The sequence below is a fragment of the Vipera ursinii genome (genome assembly GCF_947247035.1).
Source record: "Vipera ursinii genome assembly, chromosome: 1".
Lineage (NCBI taxonomy): Eukaryota > Metazoa > Chordata > Lepidosauria > Squamata > Viperidae > Vipera > Vipera ursinii.
This window is the reverse complement of record NC_139512.1, coordinates 324,961,251-324,985,094: the sequence shown is the minus strand read 5'-3', so window position 1 is coordinate 324,985,094 and position 23,844 is coordinate 324,961,251. Positions and strand designations below refer to the sequence as shown.

At 42.2% G+C, this 23,844-nt stretch overlaps 1 protein-coding gene across 2 annotated transcripts in view; it reads right to left on the bottom strand.

The window, feature by feature from the left end:
- Window positions 1-1,390, bottom strand: part of SPTBN1 (spectrin beta, non-erythrocytic 1) — a 209,357-nt gene extending 207,967 nt beyond the window's left edge. The window contains exon 1 of one of the 2 annotated variants that reach the window (XM_083373144.1): window positions 1,186-1,390. The gene's annotated coding sequence lies outside the window, so the exon portion shown is untranslated. The remainder of the gene's footprint in view (window positions 1-1,185) is intronic. The other variant, XM_083373145.1, reaches the window with a different exon arrangement.
- Between the last annotated feature and the right edge of the window lie 22,454 nt (window positions 1,391-23,844).

The following is a 23,844-nucleotide window of genomic DNA, read 5'->3' as shown; positions in this document are numbered from 1 at the left end:
ATGCTTCCTGCATTGTGCTGCATCATTTTTCCCTGGTCAGAAAGGAAAGGTGGGTGGGTGGATGGATGGATGGATGGATGGATGGATGGATGGAAGAGAAAAATAAGATGAAAACAATAAAATAATTTCCAACCCCACTGATTCCCACATACATATTCTCTCCCTCCTGATGCACCCTCATGGTTCTGAGAGTAATAAATCATCTCCAACTGGAGAAGAAGCCAATAATGAAGGGGGTGGGGGAGAGTATCTTCAAATACTATGTTGCCGTAGAATTAAATAAATCCAATTATTAAATGAGAAGAGGGTCTGGGAAGGTGACTTTCCAGTATGATTATTACCACTGTCACCATATTATTCTCACCATGACCAAAAGGAACGTGGTTAGTATTAATCTCTTTTCTACAGTATTTCCATTTACAGAAACCTGTTGATGTATTAATAGGAACAGGCGAGGGGAGGGAGTAGACAGGAGGAGAGCGAGTCTCCTCCAAAGCACTTGATGCAAAGAGATGGAGGACAGGAACGAGATTGGAAAGGGGGAGACCGGCGAAGACTGACCACGCCTGTTTTTGCAACCCACCGACGTTTAGAAAACCAGCAACCTGATTTGAGCCCTCCAGGTTACTTGTAGTTGCCATTTTACGTCATTTTATTTCTTGCTTAATATCAGCCCCCCACCCAGGCGGGCTCTCTGCCGCCCGCCCACCCGATCCTCAGAGGACTTCGGTCAGGAACCTTTTAGAAAACAAGATTTCAGTTTCAGTGATCGCGGGGAGAGGGGGGGGGGGAGTGAACAACCCTCATCTTGCAGCTAAGCGATGATGGAATCGCTTTCCTTGCAGAGAGAAAATTTCCTCTCTCGGAGCCAAGCACGGCGGCACTGGCTACGGAGGGCGAGTTCCCGGATCTTAGCTCGGGTCCCTGCAGAGGAGAATCCATCTATTTACTAACGCCGCAGTGCCGCCACGACTAGCCCCTCTGGCCAATTCTGCTCTCCCGCACCTCCATCAAATCCTGGCACAAGCACGACGCCAAAGCGCCTGGTTGCCTGATCTCCGGCGCCCGTCCCCCCCCCACCCCCCACCCCCGAGGTCGGGAAGACGAAGTCCCCACGCAAGTCCCCTCCGCACCGACCCCCCCCCCCCCAGACAAACCATCTTCTGATCGAAGCGAAATAGCTACCTCGGCTGAAGTGATGGGGCGGCGGGGGTGGGGTGGCTTGTAGGATCCGCTCTCCTTCGTCCTTGTATGCAATGCGGTGCGCTCCCTTTCTCAGCAGTGACGGAGGAGGAGGAGGAGGAGGAGGAGGAGGTGGGGATGGGTGCGTGGCGATGCAGCAACAGAAGCAGCCGGTAATCTCGGTAGCTGCAGCTGGGAAACGGAACGGGGGGGGGGGGCGGACCGACCGAGACAGAGGAGAAGCAGCTGTCCTGGCCGTGGGCACGGGAGCAGCTCCGCAGCAGACGAGAGCCGGGGATGGAAGCGGAGACAGGGAGTGGACCTCAGCATAACCGCCCGCACAGCAACAGCTGCACTGACGGGGCGGAGTGGGGGAGAGAGCGAGGGCGGGGATAGAGCGTTCGTACACACATACACACACGCACGCACGAGCGCGCGCGCCGGCAGACAGCAAGACGCACGCAATGCGCGTGCGCGTGCGTTGCTGTACAGGGAAAGGGCCCTCGAGGGCAGTCCAGCGCTGAGAAGGCAGAGAGGAAGGAAAGCGAGCGGGCGGCGTCCGCGACGGCAGCAGGTTACCCTTCGCCGCCGCTGCTTTTCTGATCTGTCCTCTGCATCGGACCGACCGACCCCAAATTGTGACATCCGGGTGACTGGGCCGACGCCGGTCGCCCAAAAGCCCACCCGCCGCTTCTCTCTCACAGATACACGTTTGCCCTTTTCTCCTATCCTAGCTAAACGGAACAGATTTGCGGTGATGCAATATAAGATTGAACTTTGGTATTGAAAAAAGGGCTCCTGAGAATACCGTGGACAGCCGGGTAAACAAACTGATGGATCCTCAAACGAATCGCCTCAGAGTTCTCTCCCTCGATGAAAGAACCAAGTTCATGCTACCCTACTTCAGACACATTATGCAGAGACCCCGCACTCCGGAAAAGGTTCCGATGCTGGGAAAGGAAAGGGAAGAAGAGGACAACCAGCAGCAGGGCGAATAGAGTCAATTACAATGATGATGTAAGAAGAACTGAAGGACCAGGTTAGGGAAAAGATCACCTGGAGAATACATAGTCACTAGGAGTCAACAACGTCTTGACGGCATGTAATCATCATCATTCTCATCATCAAGGGGGTCCAATTTGATCATTGGTGTACTCCATGAAATCTCTAGCTATGTTAGATATCTTAAAATTTTATTAGATTATACCTCATCTGTTTCTCTAGAAATGAATACTAAAGATATTGGGCTTGATCGGACGATGATTTGATTTCATGTAAAGCAGTTTACAGTTTCTAATCCATTGCAAACTTATCTGAAAGCAAGCCTTGATAAACTCAACAGGTGCTTCTCTTTTTGTGGATTTGATTGACATCTCCATTCCTTTCACCTTCCTTCTGAAAACTGCAACAGATCACCTAATTATAATTGGCACTTTTTTCTTTAATTGTTAAGAGTAAACTAAGATAAAGAAATGAAGCAGAGCCATCTCTTATTGATCAGATGTAACTTGTGGATACAAAATTAAGCATTTTAATAATCACTGTACAGTCATCTTTCACTCTCCTTGTGGAACAGAGAACTTATGAAAAAATGTAACAGAGAAGCTGCTGACTGGCTTTCTATATCACCTGTGGAGAGCTTATATAATTCACTGCTGTTCATAAGTAGTGTGTATCTCCCTCAGGGATCCTGCCTCCATCATAAAACTGCTTATAGATGCTGCCTCTTTCTCTCAGATTTCAAGACATTTGCCATCTGAGCTTTGACAGCTTTACATTCTTTGTTCAAGTTCTTTTCTGACAGGATCTGTAGTGTGCTGTGCATCATCAAGTCAAAAACATTGCATTTCCAGACACACACAATCTGTAGGTGGTACATAGCCCAGAAATTGGACATTCACTTATGCAATGCACAGATTTGTCTTTGGACATAATGAGAGTGATATAAATAAAAATGCCAAACATTTCACAGGCCAACCATGTGCTCTGTCAGTTTCTTGAAGGACGTTTCAAGACCTGTTCCTTTCCTTTGATTCTTTAACTTCTAGTTATATAGCAATGTTTCAGATAGATTGTAGTCTGTAAAAGAGGATATAGAAAACAAAGACATAGATAAAATACATTGCTGTCTTAACTACAGAAGCTATATATGTTTCCACTTTTCTTTAGGTTTATTATCATGACCAGAGTGATCCAATCTACATATTGTGGTCACTAATTTATAGCCTGAAGATAAATAGATAAGTCCCTCATATGGCTGTAATATTGCCTGATCATTGCAGAGATAGGAAAGCAAAGTAGATTATAGGACATATACCAAGTCTGGACAATAAATAGAATGGACATTGTGTTGTACTCAAAAAGAGGCAATTTTGTCCTCTATTGTTAATTTCTATACTGAAGGAAATGTGCTATGAGATCTGAGCACAAAAGCTGAAATTTACACATGAAATGTATTTGTGATTTGGTTTTGGCTTAATATGTACCAGAAACCCAGTCTTAACAGCTTACTCATGAAAAATAATGACAAGGGAAAAAATTGTCTCATTAAGATGCGTTAGCCCAGCATTTAGATGATTTCTCAGATCACATTCAAACAAGAGTTTTAACCACTAAATAAACCATAGTGGTCTTATTCACATATCATATTAAACAAGCCAAACAACCATAGTGCAAATGTGAACTCAGGTGCAATGCATGGTATCTTACTTGGTTAGGTGTTACTCTACATTTGTTTCTACATGCAAAACTCAGACAATAAATGTAACTGGATAATGTATTGGATACTACAAATGAGAGTACTACTAAGAATTATCCTATCTGCAACAAATCTAAACTACAATCCAATTGCTACATCCTTTTTACTACATCCTTTTTGCTAGTCAGCTAACTAAGGTATGTAGGAAGCACATCACAATAGTAACTTTAATTACCCTGATATCAACTGGGAGACAAACTCTGCACCAAGTGGAAGATCAAACAGATTCCTGACAAACCTAGCAGACAACTTTCTCTCCCAAAAAGTAGAGAAGGGAACTAGGGGATTAGCCATATTGGATTTAATTCTCACTAACAGAGATGAAATGATAGAAGGTGTTGAAGCCACAGGAACCTTGGGAGGAAGTGATCATGCAATATTGGAATTCAACATTCTGGAAGCACAAGCAATAGAACACAGCCAAACTAGAGTCTTGGACTTTAAAAGAGCTAATTTCAATAAACTTAGAGAGACCTTGGGAAGAATTCCATGGATGAGAATCCTAAAGGGGGAAAACAACTCAAGAAGCTTGGGAAATTTTGAAAAGTGAGATAATAAAGGCCCAGTCTAGCACAATACAATCAAAGAAGAAAAATAACAGCTCTCAAAAGAAACCAGCATGGCTGCATAAAGAACTCTCTGATAAATTGAAAGATAAAAAGGACAAGTATAAGAAGTGGAAAGAGGGGCACATAACTAAGGCAGAATATCAGCAAATAGCCCGTGCCTGCAAAGATGAAGTGAGGAAAGCTAAGGCTCAAAATGAGCTAAGGCTTGCGACCAAAGTAAAAAATAACAAAAAAAGCTTCTTTTAACATATAAAAAACAAGAAAAAAGTTAAGGAAATGATTGGTTCATTAGTGGGTGAAAGTGGAAAGAAGGTGACAAGCAACAAGGAGAAAGCAGAACTATTTAACTCATTTTTTACATCTGTCTTTACACAAAGGGAAAAAACAGCCCAACCTACCAAAACCAGTGCCATAAAAAACGGAATAGAAATGCAAGATAAGATAGGAAAGAAAATGGTAAGTGAGTACCTGTCCAGCCTAGACGAGTTCAAATCACCAGGACCAGATGGATTACACCCCAAACTTCTCAAGGAACTGGCAGACGTGATCTCAGAACCACTGAACCATATTTTTCAAAGATCCTGGAGCACTGGGGAACTACCAGAGGACTGGAAGAGAGCTGATGTAGTTCCTGTAATGTATTGGGGTTGCTGGTTAACACCACGTAGTAACGGCTGGTAGGTTGCTAGAGCAGGGAGCTAGCTAACAGCTCCCAATATCTCAGACAACCCGTCTCCAGCACTGCTATTGGTTGCCCCTAGGTTGCTTCAAATCTATTGGCCGCCGCCTAGGGGCCAAGGTATAAATTGCTGCAGCTGCAGCCCTGTTCCCTAGTTCAAATAAACCATGCTCTTTACTGAACTCACTTGCCTCGTCTTCATTCCTGCGCAACAAACCCAGTACACAACACTGGCAACGAGGATGGGATCTTGCTTCTCCGTCGAAGCTGAAAGTCACTAGGGGAGAGGCAGCGCACGCCTGGTGGGAAAGCAAATTTTCCCCCCCATGGTCGGCTAGCTAAGCCACGCTAGCGACCATGCGCTCAGAGGACCAGTCCCTGGGCAACGGAGAGGCAGGAGCCGAAGACGTTGAGATCCAGCTGCGAAGACCAGAATGCCCAAGGTCGGGAGGCTGCAAGAATTCAACATCAAGCAACCAGAAGGATGACCCTCGTACCTGTCCCAGGTCGAGAATTACCTTCGGGAGAACCAGGTCACAGAGGATGGACTGAAGGCCGCCACACTGCTTTGTGTGTGCGGCCCAGCGGCGTTCGATCTGGCCGAAAACCTGTTTGCGCCCACGCCATTGGAATCCGTCTCCTATGCCGAACTGAAAAAGCAGCTCAGAGAACACTTCCAACCAAAGATGTCGGTGATTGCATGGTGCTACGCCTTCGAACAATGAATACAGCAGCCGGGAGAGACCACATCCGAGTACATTGCGGCCTTGAGGCAGGCCGCACGCCTGTGTAGATTTTCAGACGTCAAAGAGCAACTTCAAGACCAGTTTGTCTGCGGCCTCTGCAACAGAAAACTGCAGCAGAAACTTTTTGCAAGAGAAGTCCTGTCGTTCGCTGATGCCTAGAATGAAGCCATGGCGGACGAAGCCGCTGGTGGAGCTGTCTGAATGATCTGGCCCGCCAGAATGACACTACGTGAAGAAGCCATTCACCACGAGGACGCAGAACTCACTGAGGACTCTGAAGAAGACTCCAAAGTCGACAAGTTGCACAGACAACTCGAACAACAGCCCAGCAGCAGCAAGCAGCAAGGGACTTATTACAAGGCAGATCTCTTGCCTAGATGTCCAGGTTGTGGCAGCCACCACCAACGCTCAGACAGCAGGTTCCAGACAGCCACGTGCCGGGTCTGCGGAAAAACCAGCCACATCGCATCCGTTTGCAGAGGTCACCAGAGGGACTGGCCATCGAATTGCCAGTTGGGAGATCCGACCAGGAAAGGTACTGGGGCCCTGGGGTCATTCAGCATCGGGTTTTGCTCAAGCCGTAGAAGTGTCTGCCGTACTGGGGCCCGACACCTACTTTAACCCAAGTATAGACTCCAGGTGGAGCTGCAAGGGGTCCCCTGTAAGATGGAGCTGGACACAGGCTCTGCTGTTTCCATTATTTCTCTGGACACATTTAATTCCGTGTGCAGTCGCAGTAGGAGATGGGCCAAGCTGAGGCCCTCTGACATACTTTTAACAGATTTCCAGAATGCAAAAGTTGTAGTCAAGAGTGAAGCCACCTTGGCCATTAAATTTAAAGGGTTTTCAGGGCACCTGGATGTTGTTGTAGTAGGGGGCCAGAGAACGAGCCTAATTGGGCTCGATTGGTTTGATGCACTAGGCATCCAAGTAACCGGTATCAACCGAACACAAGTCGCGAGTCTAGCATCAGTTTGCGAGGACTTCACAGACGTATTTGATTCAGCCCTAGGAACTTACACTGGCCCGCCAATAGCATTTAAATTAGATCCAAATGTGGTTCCCGTCAAGATTAAGCGTCGCAGGGTCCCCTTTGCCCTCAAGCACAAAATAGGCACAAAATAGACAAGCTTGTAGAACAGGGCGTGTTGCAACCAGTAAACAGGGAAGTCAGAATATGCACAGACTACAAATGTACAATTAACCAGGCCCTTAAACAGCACGCATACCCAGTTCCAGTGGTGAGCCACATCCTGGCATCTCTGCAGGATGGCACCACTTTTGCAAAATTAGATTTGGTGCAGGCCTATCAGCAACTACCTGTTGATGAGGCCACGGCCACAGCACAGGCAATTGTGACCCACAGGGGGGCTTTCAGAGTAAAGCGCTTGCAATTTGGGGTCAGTGTAGCCCCGCGCATTTTTCAGGGAATCATGGAATGCACACTCAAAGGCATCCCAGGAGTTTGCCCCTATTTTGACAATGTGCTTATTGCCGGAGAATCCACAGAAGTGCTAGCAAGGAGGCTGAGAGCCGTCCTGCAGAGGCTGCGTGAAGCAGACTTCAAACTAAAAAAGAGCAAATGCAGTATTGGGGTTCCCTCGACTGAATTTTTGAGGTTTTGCATTGATGCTAATGGCATCCACCCAGCTGAGTCCAAAGTAAAGGCCATTCAAATGGCACCTAGCCCTAAACCAAAAGGAGAGCTGCAAGCATTCTTGGGCCTCCTCAACTTCTACCACATGTTCCTTCCTAACAAGGCCGCAGTGGCAGAGCCACTTCACAGGCTCTTAGATAAAAAAGCTTCTTGGAAGTGGACCAGCATTCACGAAAAACGTTTTCAGGACCTCAAGTCACTTCTGTCGGTCAGTTCCACTATCACTCATTTCAGAGAGTCTAAACTAGTCTGTTTAGCATGTGACGCATCCCCATACGATGTGGGGGCAGTTTTGAGTCACTTAGAGGAAAATGGAACCCAGGTTCCCATTGCATTTTATTCGAGGACGCTGTCCTTTGCTGAGCGTAACTACGCTCAAATTGACAAAGAGGCATTGGCCATTGTAGCTGGAGCTAAAAAATTCCATGACTACATATATGGCAGGGACTTCACGGTCTTCACAGACCACAAACCATTATTGGGGTTATTCACCACAGACAAACAGACACCCCACATATTATCCCCTAGAATGCTGAGATGGTCTATTTTTTTATCAGCTTGCACGTTTAAGCTGATTCACAAACCCGGCAAAGAAATGGGCCATGCAGATGGCCTGACTGGGCTTCCACTGTCACAGTTTGAATCAGATCCGGCCCCAGTGGCCCACATATTATCCATTCAGGATTTGCCAGAGTTTCCCCTCCACACTGGGGACATAGCTGCAGAAACAACAGCTGATAAGACACTAAGTAGAGTGCTTTCTTGGGTGGCTAGATAAGAGCCCAGGCCCTGAATTTCAGAGTTATTTTACTAGAAGACATGAGCTATCAGCTCAGAAGGGTTGTATCCTATGGGGAAACAGGGTCATAGTCCCCACCTCACTAAGAGAAAGGGTCTTGCAATCACTGCATGAAGGTCATCTGGGTATTGTCCATATGAAAGCTTTAGCTAGAAGCTACTTATGCTGGCCAGGTGTAGACAAGGCCATTGAAGCCCAGGTGCATGGATGTTACACATGCCAGCAATCAAGGCCTGAAGTGCCGCACGCTCCAATTCACAGGTGGGAGGAGACTCACACTCTTGGTCTAGAATTCACATAGACTTCGCTGGGCCCTTTCAGGGACAGCTCTTCCTTATAGTGGTCGACAGCCACTCTAAATGGCTTGAAGTAATTCTAGTTGCTAACATGATTACTGCTAGGACCATCCAGGTGCTTAGGAAACTCTTTGCCACACATGGGCTGCCAGACGTCATAGTATCTGACAATGGAGCCTAATTTACAGCGGCAGAATTTCAGGCATTCCTGAGAGCAAACCTCATCAGGCACACAACGTCGGTCCCGTTTCACCCTTCTTCTAATGGTCAAGCCAAACAGATGGTCCAGACCACAAAAGAGTCACTGAAGCGTATAGTGACTGGGGACTGGCATCACAGATTGGCAGATTTTTTACTTTGCCAGCATTCCACGCCCTGCATGGCTACAGAGAGCTGTGCTGGGGGAGGCAACCGATCACGAAACTGAACAGGTTGCATCAAGATAGGGTGGCAGCAGAAGCTTCACACCAAAAACCCCCAGGGGGCTGCAAGTGGTTGATGGGGTGTGGGCCAGGAACAATGGGCATGGGAATTTGTGGGTGCCTGGAAAAAATACTAAAATATCAGGCCCCCTCTCTTACGAAGTGGGGCTGGAGGGCGGGCAAGTTGTCCGGCGCCACATCGATCAGCTTAGAAAGCGTTTCCCAGAATGGCCACAAAGTGAGGACTTTGTCACAAGTCCTTACCGAGGTCCACAAACCGGCAGCCAAGCCAGCCCGTGTGCTGTGACCCCAGCCCCAGAGGGTGCTTTATCATGGCATACCGACTCAGAGGATGAGTTGAGGGAGGAGGAAGCTGGCACGAGCGGCGTGCCGGAGGGGCCGACTCCCTTGGTGAGTCAGCAAGAACTGACTGTGGCTGATGTGCCTATGGACCCCAGCCAAACAGAGAAGGAGGCAGAACAGCAGGCAGACGCCGGCAGCACTGAGGAAGAGCCCCTTTTGGATGCAAGGGAGAGACGCAGAATACATCGCCAACAACAGCAGCAATTGTTGCAACGTCCCAAGAGGCGTGGCCGGGAGACGTAGGGCCATACCCTACAGACTATAAAAGGGGTGTGGCTGCGCAGGACAGGCGTGGTGGACAATTTGTTGGCATTTGAGTTTTGTAGTGTGTCTGCTTGTCCGTATCTAGGCTCTGAAGCTGCTGGCCATCTGCCAAGAACCTGGGAACATTGCTGGTAATTACTACATTGCTGTCTGATAAAAACTTTGGAGAGAGTTAACTGTTAGAAGTCCAGTTTTCCTTTGTTCAGCTTATGTTTGGCTTCTGTTGGACTTTTGAGCCTCTTTGAGGTTACTCAGTGGGAGAGGACAGAACACCGTGCATAGACTATGAAGGCTCACACAGCCCAAGCAACGAGGAGTTGGCCGTAGTGGAGGGGAGCCCGGACATGCAACATGGGTCCCCTGATGGAGAAATCAAACCTGATGGCTACAGCCACTGTGCTAACTCTGCTGAACAAACTGACTCTGGGGTGGGCCAACCTGGAAAGGCCAGCCAGAGAGCACCAAGCCACTCAGAATCACTTGAACTAAGAGACACTGGTCTACCCAGCCCGGCGGGCAAGCTGGTAGGCTAGGACATGCCGGGGTTCCCCAGGCATTCCACAAGGCCACGCAAACCTCCTGCTTATCTGAAAGATTTTGTTTGGTAATAATAAAGCTATAATGTTGTATGTAAAAACATAAAGGTAAAGGTTCCCCCGCACATGCGTGCTAGTCGTTTCCAACTCTAGGGGCCAGTGCGCATCAAACGCCCTTCGCCCAGTGCGCTCCCACAGGGAGGGTCTGCTCAGGGTCCCGCCGGTAAGAGATTGCCGGCGGGTGACACCCAGGGATAGGGCCTTCTCAGTGGGGGCGCCTGCCCTCTGGAACCAGCTGCCGGTGGAGCTGAGGACTGCTCCCGACCTCCGATCATTCCGCCGGGGCCTGAAGACCTGGCTCTTTGAGCTCTCGGACCCAGGCTGAGGAGACATTCATTTTAATTGGGGTTTTTAATAGTACAGGGTTGATTTAATATTTTTTAAATTGGGTTTTAACTTTTGTATGGTTGATTTTTAACTCCCTGTAAACCGCCCTGAGTCCTCAGGGAAAGGGCGGTATATAAATGCAATAAAATAAATAAATAAATAAATAAATAAATAAATAAATAAATAAATAAATAAATAAATAAATAAATAAATAAATTTCAAAGCCGAAGAGGCAGCGCTTGTCCGAGGACGTTTCTGTGGTCATGTGGCCGGCATGACTAGACATCAAAGGCACACAGAACGCTGTTACCTTCCCACCGTAGTGGACCCTATTTTTCCACTTGCATTTTTACATGCTTTCGAACTGCTAGGTTGGCAGAAGCTGGGACAAGTAACAGGCACTCACTCTGTTACACAGCACTCGGGATTTGACCCGCCAAACTGCCAACCTTCTGATCAACAAGCTCAGCGTTCTAACCCACTGAGCCACCACGTCCCAATGTTGTATGTACCTTGTATTTAATGCTGACCTACAAGATTGTAATAGACAATGGAGCTATAATGTTGTAAGAACTTTATTGTGCTGCTAAGTGGAATCTATTCACACCAGTGTTAAGCCTTTGTAAGAGTATTGCTGTAAGTATTTTCTATTATTGCTATAGTGTTGTTCGTTCTAAGGGCAGAGGGGTGTAATGTATTGGGCTTGCTGGTTAACACCACATGGTAATGGCTGGTAGGTGTTGTGATTCAGGGTCAGCCTGTGGGTTCGGGAGTTGGGTCGGACGACTCAGAGGAGGAGGAGGGGGGTGTTGAAGAGCTTGCTGAGGGGATTGGACAGCTTGATGAGAGCCCCCAGCAAGGCCCCTCTCATCTGGTCATGATGCAGACCGAGCTATGTGAGCCTGACAGCGTGGATGAAGATGACTCACAGCTGGCCCTGTTCAAGGACGCCCGACACAGGAGGCAGTCAGTTAGGAGTAAACAGAGGGAGGCAATGGGGCACCTCGGAAGGAGGCACAGAGAGGCCACGCCCTGAACTGTATTTAAGGGGAATGTGTGGGAGGGCTGGTTTGCTGAAGGCAACCGCTTGGATTGTTCCTGCGTCTTAGCTCGTGTTTTATGGTTGGTGTCTTGTCTTGCTCTTGTTTTATGTGAATAAATTTGGCAGGCTTTATTCCAGCCTCTTGCCGTTTGTAAAGGGGTCGTCCCTGCTTTTGCTGCAGGGCCAGTAGCAGGCTGGTACATAACAGTAGGTTGCTAGAGCAGGGAGCTAGCTAACGGCTCCCAGCATCTCAGACAACCCGTCTCCAGCACTGCTATTGGTTGCCCCTAGGCGGCAATAGGTTGCTTCAAACCTATTGGCTGCCGCCTAGGGGGCAAGGTATAAATTGCTGCAGCTGCAGCCCTGTTCCCTAGTTCAGATCCTGCAAGAAATAAACCATGCTCTTTGCTGAACTCACTCGCCTTGTCTTCATTCCTGCGCAAATGAACCCAGTACACAACAGTTCCCATCTTCAAAAAAGGGGAAAAAAATAGGTCCAGGAAACTACAGACCTATCAGCCTGACCTCAATACCTGGGAAGATTCTGGAAAAGATAATCAAACAACAAATCAGCAAACACCTTGATGCAAACAAAGTCATCACTAAAAGTCAACATTGGTTTGTCAGAAACAGATCATGCCAGACAAATCTTATTGCATTCTTTGACCAAGTGACAAAATTAGTGGACCAGAGGAATGCTGTAGATATAATTAACTTGGACTTCAGTAAGGCATTTGATAAAGTAGATCACAACCTACTACTTGATAAGATAGAAAAATGTGGGTTAGATAGCATCACCACCAGATAGATTCGTAGCTGGCTGACAGGCCGTACTCAGCGTGTGGTCCTCAATGGAACTGCATCTACATGGAAGGAAGTGTGTAGTGGGGTACCCCAGGGCTCTGTTCTGGGCCCAGTGCTCTTCAACATCTTCATCAACGATTTGGATGAGGGGATAGATGGGGAACTCATCAAATTTGCAGACGACACCAAGCTGACAGGAATAGCCAATACTCCAGAAGATAGGCTTAAAATACAGGAGGATCTGGACAGACTCGAACACTGGGCGCTATCTAACAAAATGAAATTCAATGTTGAAAAAAGGTTCTACATTTAGGCAGGAAAAATCAAATGCACAGGTATACCATAGGTGGTACCTTGCTCAATAGTAGTAACTGTGAGAGGGATCTCGGAGTCCTAGTGGACAATCACTTCAATATGAGCCAGCAGTGTGCTGCAGCTGCCAAAAAAGCCAACGCAAGTGCTAGGCTGCATTAACAGAGGGATAGAATCAAGATCACGTGAAGTACTAATACCAGTTTACAATGCCTTGGTAAGGGCACACCTAGAATACTGCATCCAGTTTTGGTCACCACAATGTAAAAAAGATGTTGAGACTGTAGAAGGGGTACAGAGAAGAGCAACAAAGATGATTGGGGGACTGGAGGCTAAAACACATAGGGAACGATTGCTGGAATTGGGTATGTGTAGTTTAACAAAGAGAAGGGTGAGGGGTGACATGATAGCAGGGATCCAATATCTCAGGGGCTGCCACAAAGAAGAGGGAGTCAAGCTATTCTCCAAAGTACCTGAAAGCAGGACAAGAAGCAATGGATGGAAACTAGTCAAGGAGAGAAGCAACCTAGAACTAAGGAGAAACTTTCTGACAGTTAGAACAATTAACCAGTGGAAAATGGATGAAATATATTGCCTCCAGAAGTGGTGAATGCTCCAACATTGGAAGTTTTTAAGAAGAGACTGGACAGCCATTTGCCTGAAATGGTATAGAGTTTCCTGTCTGAACAGGGGGTTGGACTAGATGACCTCCAAGGTCCCTTCCATCTTCTTCTTCTTCTTCTTCTTCTTCTTCTTCTTCTTCTTCTTCTTCTTCTTCTTCTTCTTCTTCTTCTTCTTCTTCTTCTTCTTCTTCTTATTATTATTATTATTATTATTATTATTATTATTATTATTATTATTATTATTATTATAACACAATTTCCCCTTGACCTTTTTTCTATGTATCTTTATGCTGACAATAACAAAAGCTAAAAAATCAAATATGGGACCCCTTTGTATGGACCTTTATACGGCATCCAAGGAAAGACAGAGTTGTGGTTATTAAGTATATAAAAAAGATTGCTTTCATGATAGTTGTAGTTCAGATATTATCCAGGAGTAGCCATGAAACAGAATGAACAAACTATTGTTTGGCTGGAGTGTGATAACCATAGCATTTTCTTGTAAAGTTTCTTGATGTAACCACAAATCTTAGAGCATGTTAGTAGCATATACTGTATCTCCTTGTCTATCTCCTAATACTGGACACTGGTCTTTTACAATGATTAGTTGTAACTATCAGAATCTTTTCTATTAAACATTCTATTGAATATGCTGAATTTTTAGAGACACAGTATAACTTCTCACTTTTTCATTTTTTTTCAGTTTTGTTTGATAGTTTCTTGAGAAGGCAAATTAATGTTTAGCAAAATTGTTTCTTTTTGATACAGGTGAACATTTTTGCCTCTAAAGTATTGTAATTCTCAGCATACAGTATTACTTTTACATATTAGAAGTGGTGCTAATGATATATAAAAGAATTCCTTCCCCAATATATTTCATCCATTTCCCAAATAAGCATCTGACTCCGGATATCTGATTTCTGAACCTGCCAGAGGAGGCATTACATAAAAGAAGGCAAAGAGTGAGGAAGATGGACGGAAGAAATTTGAAATAGAAATAAATAAAAATATGTGTTCTTTAGTATCTCAAAGTGTTTGATATGAAATAATAGCCTTAAGTTACAACAAAAGCAATACTGGTTGAATGTTAGGAAAAACTTTCTAATAGTAACAACAGTGGAACCCATTACTAAAATAAGAGATGGTTGTCCCAAAGGTTCTTTTTCAAGTGCTAACAACCAGATGACTACATGGAATATAAATCCTTCAGTCCTCCACTATTTAGTCAGAACTGAAGAAGCTTCTTGAATGTTAAGCAAAACATCTTTAAGGAAAAACAAAGTCCAGTTGCTTTTTGAAAAAGCACCTTTGGGGGAACCATAAACTGGATGATTGAGAATCTCCATAGACATAAGAGATGGTCTCCCTTTGCTAAATGCTAGATGGTGCCTTGTTAAATATGTTTTAGCCTGAATTCCTGCATTGAATATGAAGTTGACTTAAATGATGTTTCTAAATCTATAGGATTGTAAGGCGGAAACCTGAACAGGCTGTCTCAACCAATTCAGCCAGAAAACTTGCTAATATAAACCAGCCTTTGTCGTGTCTTATTTTTTCCATACTCCTGATACCTATTACGAACTACCTCAGTGGCCTAGACCTGAGAGTAACAGTATGCAAGAACACTTTCTCCGATTGCCTTGCTGCCATTAAGGTCAAATTAGCAAGGCTAATTTTTATATACAGTACATAAAACATGACTGTTGAAACAAAAAGCTACCAGGGGAATATGTGGTAATTTTGTTCAATAATGTTATAAACAGTTCTAGGGGGATGTTGATACTCTTAATGGTTGTGCTTTTACAGGAACCTGTGCTTCATCAGGATGTAGTTGAATAAATAATCTGTTATTTAAAAATCTAAATTGTCTTGAAACAGGAATGGTCAGAGAAAAGGCAACTCTCAGTCCTCATGAAATGCTTGTTACCTTACTTACTGTTTCTGTAGTACAGATAATGTGGTCAAATAAAAGTCAAACTGGATGAGGAAAGGCTATGTTCCTATATGCAATTTTACTGTTCAAGGTTTGCTCTTCATTAGAAAGTTTGTCTATACAGAACTCTTACCTTCCTGCACTTAAATACATGTCTAACAAAGCTCCTCATCTTCCCTGGCAGTTATGATAGTCCTCAGGAATGTAAGGAGAAAGAGGCTTCTATTGTATTAAGAAATAAATATAGAAAGTTGGGGTGCAAAAATGCATTTGGTCATTTGATAAGTAATTAATGAAAGTTTTGATTTACAGATCAGTTTTATTTGGTGACAGGAGACTTGAAAATGTATTGCTTTATTTCTGAGATCAGTTTTCTTTACAAGATTCTTCTCACAATAAGTCTTTCAAAATTATGAACTTTAACTCCTAGCTGTAGTAGGAGCAATTATGAGATATGCATGGATGTGAGGTCAGCAAATTCTACAGATTATACTTTTCAGCATCTCTGAATTATAACTAATACACTAAATTTAGAAGAAGAGCAGTTATTGACAAACAAACTTGATAATCTATTCACAAAGAGTTGGAATTGACTGAAGAAACAACCATTTTATTTGAAATGTATATATGAATATGTGTGCAGATGAGATGAGTTAAAGGGTGGTAAATTATGGTAAGGTATAGTGAATAGTGTTGGTGCAAACCTGGTTTTATTAGGTTACTTTTTTCCTCTCTACAATTAATTTATCTGGCTTACTATGTCTAAATCCTTTTCTATGATTTGCACAATATTTAATGTATTTTCAGTTAAATAAGTCATTTTTTCCAATGAATCAATAAGAAATTTATCTAGCAATAATCTTCTATTTATATTCTGACCATTGGGGCAATGGACATCCAGGAAGCTCTCAATTATGCAACTATATAATTATATGATGTAATACATCAAGACTAAGTGAACTTTTTTGACATAAAACGATTATAACATTGCGATAGTTAAAATATTGTAAACAACTATATCTTAAAAGATATTTGAAATAATGTATCTGTTTAAAATCACCAAATGAGAGCTGTACATATTTTTCTAGGGAGAAAATATAGGCATATAATAATACTGCCTCCTAATATTAATCTATTAGCTAAATATATCTCTGTGATAGAAATGTCTGTATATGTGATACTTTAGAAATATCCAGGCATAACATTTTACTTTAAGGAAACAAAAAATGAGATGAGTTGTATGAAACCAGCAACTATGACTTATTATATAAACCTATGTAGCAACAAAACTGAATCTATAGGAAGATAGGTAGTATATTATCTATCATGTCTATTAAGTAACCTATTTATTAAACAAATGATGGCTTAATATATTGAATAAACGTTAGCACCACATGTGGGAGAGACTGAAATCATACTATTAGGAATTCATGATGTTATTGAAGACTAAGCTAAGATTCCTAATATTTAGTGGATTTTGGCAGAGCAGAACAGTCTGATTTATTTCTCAAGATAACCAGTGTTTCATTATTTGATATTTGTTGATTCACTGTGATCCAAGTTGGATTTGGAACTCATTACACATTTCTCAGTCTCAGCCTTTGTCTTATAAGAATCAAATAAGGAATAACTCAGCAGAAATATTTCTGCCAAAATAAAGGTATCCACTGTTTTCTCTGCAGTTCCACATGACTTTTAATCAACCCTGGAGGCTGAGAAGAATTTGTGGAAGAGGATGTGGGTGGTATAGATTTGCATTGCATATATAAACCAGATAACCTTCAGAGGATAAGGTAGAGGTGATATCACACATTAAAAATATCCAATAATATGTTTCTGCTTATAGATAACATTGAGCCTCTTTTTAGCCATTATATGTTGAACACATCATAATGGCTTAGTTTACAGTTGATACAGTAAATAATACTAAGCCAAAAGGAAACAGAACACTTTATGGCTTATGCTATATATGAAAAGATGAAATACTTTGCAGAATAAACAGTTTAATAATTCCTACAATTATTTAATGCACACACTTTAAATCTTGTTATATCACATACACACACTAATATTATTTTGATTGAATTGCAATCTTAATCATTCTGAAATATTAAAATTTTAGCACTTTGTGACATTTGCCATCGTTTTCCCTGACAGAGCTACACCCTGAGGACAATTAAAATTATATCAAGTTATAAATCTTTGGCTTTATAAATCTGCAGTTATTTAATTTCCACTTCCAGTTTTGGGGAGAACCTAAGAGGAAGTGGTGCTGAATCAGTTTGAAAGTTTAAAAAGATTGGTTATAAAATGACAACATTTAACACTGAAATAGCCCCTCTTTATACTAAATCTAATATTCCAGAATACAGTGTTCTTTGCCTTGGTCTTTCTTTTTCTTTCAATCAGACTTGGGGGGAAAAACCCCATAGAAATAGCTAGACTTCCTGCAGGATGTAAAATAACTTTTTGTCCACTAAAAGAAAGGTTCAGCTATTTTATGTTATACAACTTTCAATTCTAATCTCTCCTCTCTCTCTCTCTCTCTCTCTCTCTCTCTCTCTCTCTCTCTCTCTCTCTCTCTCTCTCTCTCTCTCTCTCTCTCCCTCCCTCCCTCCCTCCCTCCCTCCCTCCCACACACAACTCTTCATTAAAATGCTTTAAAAAATAAAAGTTAAAACAATAAAAGAACATTGGAATAGACCACAGGTCTGCAACCTGCGGCTCCGGAACCGCATGCGGCTCTTTCAGCTGTCTCCTGCGGCTCCCAGTCCTCTGCCATGTGCAGTCCAAAAAAAAAAGTGGGACTAAAAAAGTTCAACCAATCAATTCAAATATGCAGGGTAGGTGCATATCTCGCCTTGGCTCCACTCTTCAGTCAAACCCTGTTCTGCGCATGCACGCATGTACGCGCATGTGCACACATTTTTTGCAGCTCCCAGTTTTTCCTTTTGTGAGGGAACCGGTTCCGAGTGGCTCTTTCACTGTTTCAGGTTGCTGACCCCTGGAATAGACCATCTAGTTCAATGTTTGCACAGTGCCTAATGGGTGGCCATCCATAACCATTGGAAAACCTTTAGTGAGAAGGACCCCCTACTGTTCTAAGCTGACCGGTCCACTGTTTAGCATCAGGAAAATCTTGATATTCAATATGAATTTATTTTCTTTAATTTCAATTCATTTTTTAATGAAACCCTCAGATTTAATAGGCGTGTTTGTCCAATTTTGTATGTAAAAGCATTTTAGATTTTGGTTGGCTGCTGTTTTTTTCTCCTCTTAGTTTTCTGTTTTGCAACAAAGATATACCTAACTCTTCTAGCTGTTTCCTATTGCTTTTGCTTTTCAGACTCCTTATCATCCTCATAGCTCTTTCCCTGAATTCACTTCAGATTCTCCATGTCCTTTAATATACTGTATGTATAATGCCCAGATCTAAACAATATATTCCAAATGTAACATAACCAGAACAGGATATAATGGAGTTATTACTTCCCATGATCAAAATGTGATGTTAATGCAGCTCACGGTTGCCTTATTAGCTGCTGTATCACACTGTTTGTTCAGGTGGTAGCCCATTAGAAATCCTAGATCTTTCACTGTTGCCAAACTGGTTTTCCCAAGTTTACGCCTTTGCATTTCACTTTCCCAGCAGAGATGCAAGACCTTACACTTGTAATCTTTTAACAACATTTTGTGGGTTTGGCCTAATGTTCATATCTGTTGAGGTCATTCTGAATTATCTTCTAATGTATTAGCCAATCTCTGTGGTTTGGTGTTGTCAGAAATTTGAAACATATCCTTTCCAGTCCATGGGTTAGATCATTTATAAAAATGTTAAGTAACACAAAAAGAAGGGCAGAGCCCTCGGGAACCTAGTTTAATACATCCCTTCAAATTAATGCAGAACTATTTATGAGCACATTTTGGGTGTGGTTGTTCAGCCAATTGCAAAGTTGCCCAATTGGCTTTTGTTTGAACATTGAGACTATATTTACTCTTTCCAATCTTCCAGCACCTCACCATTTCTTCAAGAGTTTGCAGAGATTACAGATTACAGTTCTTAGATCACCTCTACCAGCTTCTCACTACTCTGAGATGTAATTTTTCTGACCCTGGAGACTTGAATTCATTTAAGATAGCTGGTGTGGGTTCTTTCTTAGATCAGAATTCATTATGATAAACTATTGATTCCAAACGAGGTAAAAAAGTTGCTGTTACTTGGTGAGGCATCATATACAGTGTTGAGAAATGATGGTGAAGGCTTGTTATCCAATCTTGTGGGTTGGTTTCCAAACATTTTGTTACCAGGGTAGGTAACATCTTCAGCGGAGTTTAGGGGATGTCAGCATCAGTGTTCTTCTATGTATAAGGGCTTTGTGTGGTCAGAAGACCTACTGACCACATGAAGCCCTTATAAACTGAACACTGGCACTAGCCTGTTACCTAGCCTGGTAATGAAATGTTTGGAAACCAGTCCACAAGTTCGGAAAATGAATCTTCACCCTCATCCTAAACCTGAGCTACAGATATTCACCATTATTGCAAAGTATTGACTAATCTTAAGAAATGTACAGCTTAAAGTAGAAAATCATATTCTTCGTATATTCTAGCAGTGGAGAAAGGAATGCTAAACAATTTCCATGGTGGGCTCGCAGTCCATTTATTTCATTATTATTTTTATCTTGATAATTATATTCCACTTAATTAATCAGGACAGTAATAAAGGTACATGTTCTCCCAGATAATATCAGTAATAATAACAATAAACAAAGTCCTCCCCATTTCAATGAGATGTTAAAGTTAAAAATAAAAATGGACCAAACTCATTAATTTATTAAAAAGTTAAAACAGAATAACAACTATCCTTGCATTATGTTTTAGTAAAATGCAGCTATATGCCAGATACATTTCAGAATAAAGTCTGAAAAAATGTGTGAATTAAGCATCCAAATAAGTTTGATTATTAAAATTAATAAAATACATAAATTTAGATTGTCTGTTTGTTCAGCTTATCTCAACCATCTCAACCAGCTAGAAGGCCAAAAATGGAATACTTTACTAAGTCTCATATTCAAATATCTCTCTTTTTCAATGTTATATAAAAATCCAATTAAAAAAATCTGAAAGCTTTAGATACCTATGTTATACAACATACTTCTTTTAATGTCTTATCTGATTTAGTTAGGTGGCCCAACATTGTGAGGGAGGAGTAAGTTTGTAGTTCTCATTCTAATTTTCTCTGGATACTTGTATGTAAATAGTATATATTTGCATCAAGTTTTCATATATACGTGAATGGAATGTATATACAATAATGGAAAAGACTACGTCCAAGAGATGTGTGTACGTACTTGTTCTACCTGATGTTCAGAGATAGTAATTGTTGATGAGCAACTTCAAAGTCCGTGCTCTACTTTCAGGTTGACACAAATAATGATCAATCCTTTGAAATAAAGTACTTATTTGTTTATGATCAATTTTATTTCTTGTAGCCTTTGATAAGCAAAAGATTGTCTTCACTAGAGGACAGTGCTCTGTAAAATAGGACATATGGCTAATATCCTACTCTGTCTAATAATAGGGCTGGTTCTAGCATAATGGAACTGGGTAATATTAGATTCTTGCTTATAAAATATTAATTAGAAAGCTTGCCATATTTCTCCTCACACAGCAAATAGAGTACCATTTGGAGTTCTGCGAATGCAATCTTTGAAACTGAGAAGAATCAGACAGAGCAAAATCCTTGTTCATCAATTAGAGCAGGGTTTCTCAACTTTGGCAACTTTAAGACTTGTGGATTTCAACTCCCAGAAGCTTTGCTGGCTGAGGAATTCTGGGAGTTGAAGTCCACAAGTCTTAAAGTTGCCAAGGTTGGAGACCCCTGAACTAGAGTGCTGAATCTAGGAATTTCAGATTATCCTTATTTCTTAATTTGGAATTATATTTTTACACTGGCAGCAAAATTAAGATTCTATACATTACAATATTTCCTATTCTGAAAGATATGGAATCATAGTTACATCCAAGCCAAGGTTGGTATTTTTTCAAGCAGCATGTTAGATACTTCTGTGATATCCTAAGTATTTTAACAAGCTGTTTGAGAGATTCTTCTTAAATGATAAAAATAACTCTTCATGTGTACGTGCCCTTTCATGCATCTTCAGAATTACTAGTCTAAGATGAATGGATCTAATTGTTCTCTGTGACAGTTCATGGCTTTCAGTGGAACTGCACTGCTGTTTGCAATGGCTCACTATTAGCCTGGTATGTTTTACTACGTTATTATCCATACTCATCTTCCACTGATTGTATGTTCCTTTATTCTATGTTTGTTACTGAAAACAAGAAATAATCTCATAAATATAATAAATAAACCATATACATATAAGGGTGGGCTCTTAGCCTCCTGTAAAACGAAAACACTTCTACTGGAATGAACTGAGACGTTTAAATCTGGGTGGGGGAGGCGGTCAGTGTGTCTGCTGCTTATCAGAATTCCATTTGGACAGAGTTCAGCCAGGTCCATACAAAAGAACTGTGTCCTGTAGTTCAACTCCCTGAGCTCCAGAGAGGGGAAAAAAATCATTTATCTGGCTTTTTAAAGATTGGAAAAACATACTGTTCCTACCTCTGCCCAAAAGATCAAATAAGCTACAAGCCAGGTGGATAATAAACATAGGATTTAAGAATAATATTTTTAAATGGTTTTTAAACAATTCACTTTTCTACATTGGTCAAGGAATTTAAGATTTGATTATATCACTTTTGAAAATAACGTTTCAAAATCCCAGCCAGTTTCATATAAGCTGCATTACATAGTAGCTTCTTCCAGCATCTCTTGAGATGATTTCTGGATGTACATTCCCACTTGGAATATGTTTTGAAAAAGAACACACAATAGAACCTTTTCCATTTGCCTTAAAGCACAACACAACAGATCGCCCTCTTTTTATGGCAAAAAAAACATTGACGTCATCTGATCCCCATCTGTGTTAGATACAGTTTAAAACCATTCTTAGCTTTCTGGCTTTATAGTACAGCAATCATGCCAGAGTTCAATTTAACACAAACTTCATCAACTACTCAGTTGGGGTACCGTCAGGTGACTTTTAAATGGTTAGGATAATCCCAGTACCTTTTGGGTATTTAACTTTTGCAGGCATGCTCCCATTACTTTGGCCTCCATGGATACTCTTGTTTGGGCTGTGAGAGAGTTGAGATCTTTCAAACTGAGCTCTCCCCACTACCCACCAGTTTGTGAGTCAATCCCCACCAAGGGAGGCCTAAATCAATCTGATTATGGTTGATCAGTGGTGGCCAGTGGTATTATTATGTCAGACAAAGTGTGAAAGACACAGTCTGCTATCTCTCTGCTGCTTCAAGATGCAACCCCCTCACCATGGTTATCACCCTGGTATGACTTTAAAACATGGGCTCAGCACTTGTGGATTTATGCTTGACCTGGGTGCTAGCAGTGCTGATATTCTCCAGCAAGCATAGTATTAACTGATAGGGTAGTGAAGTGGAGAAGATGAGGGAAAGTGAAAGATCTACACTTGGCTTTCACACACTTTGATTCTATGAAAGGAGCAGCACCCAGCATGAAAGCAGTAACCCTTTCAGCCTTGTTCCTGAGGTGGGTAAGTGTAATGATATGGGAGCAGTAATTTTGAAAATTATCTTGAGAATATTAGCTCAAATTGTGAACGCTAATTCTAATCCTGAACTCTTCCAACTAGCCTGGCCCAAGAAAACGAGTATAAAAAGTCTTCCAGTTCCAGGTAAGCACTACTTGAACAACAAAGTTTTCTTGAGTTCTAGTATCTTCCTTAATCCTTTGTTTCTGAGTCCTAGCTTAATCCTCAGGTTTACTCCCTGGTTTCCCTCCAACTTTTGACTTTGTCCCTTGGCACTTCTTTCCTAGCTGACAAAAAACTGATACTCATTGTCCATTGATATGACACCATATGACACTCATGCTTCCAAGATACTTGGTTATATAACTGAGAGGAAGATATGTGAATGCAAAGCTGTATTCATATATTCTGTGCAAAGGCATTGTAATGTATTGGGATTTTTACTTGAACTGTTTCATGTGTCTGTTTGAATGCTGCTTAAGGTTGCTCAATGGTGTGTCTGTGTAACAGTCACTGACTAAGCCAGACTTGTTGTCTCCAAAAAGATCATTGGATGATTTGGGGTGGGAATGGGTTCCTTTGGCTGCTGCCTAGTGGCCAACCATATAAGTAGCTGCGCAGCAGCCTCTGTTTCAGTTCTGTTCCTATTTGCCTAAATAAAGCATGTTCCTGTTTGCAACCTTCCATCTCACTTATTGCCTGCAAAGAACTGGCTACACAACAGGCATAATCATGATTTGTTTAGTTATGGCTTCAAAGGAGCTTATCATGGTAAAAAACAAGATTATTACCAGAATTATGTTTGAACCAGATCACTGTGGCCTGCTCAACAAAT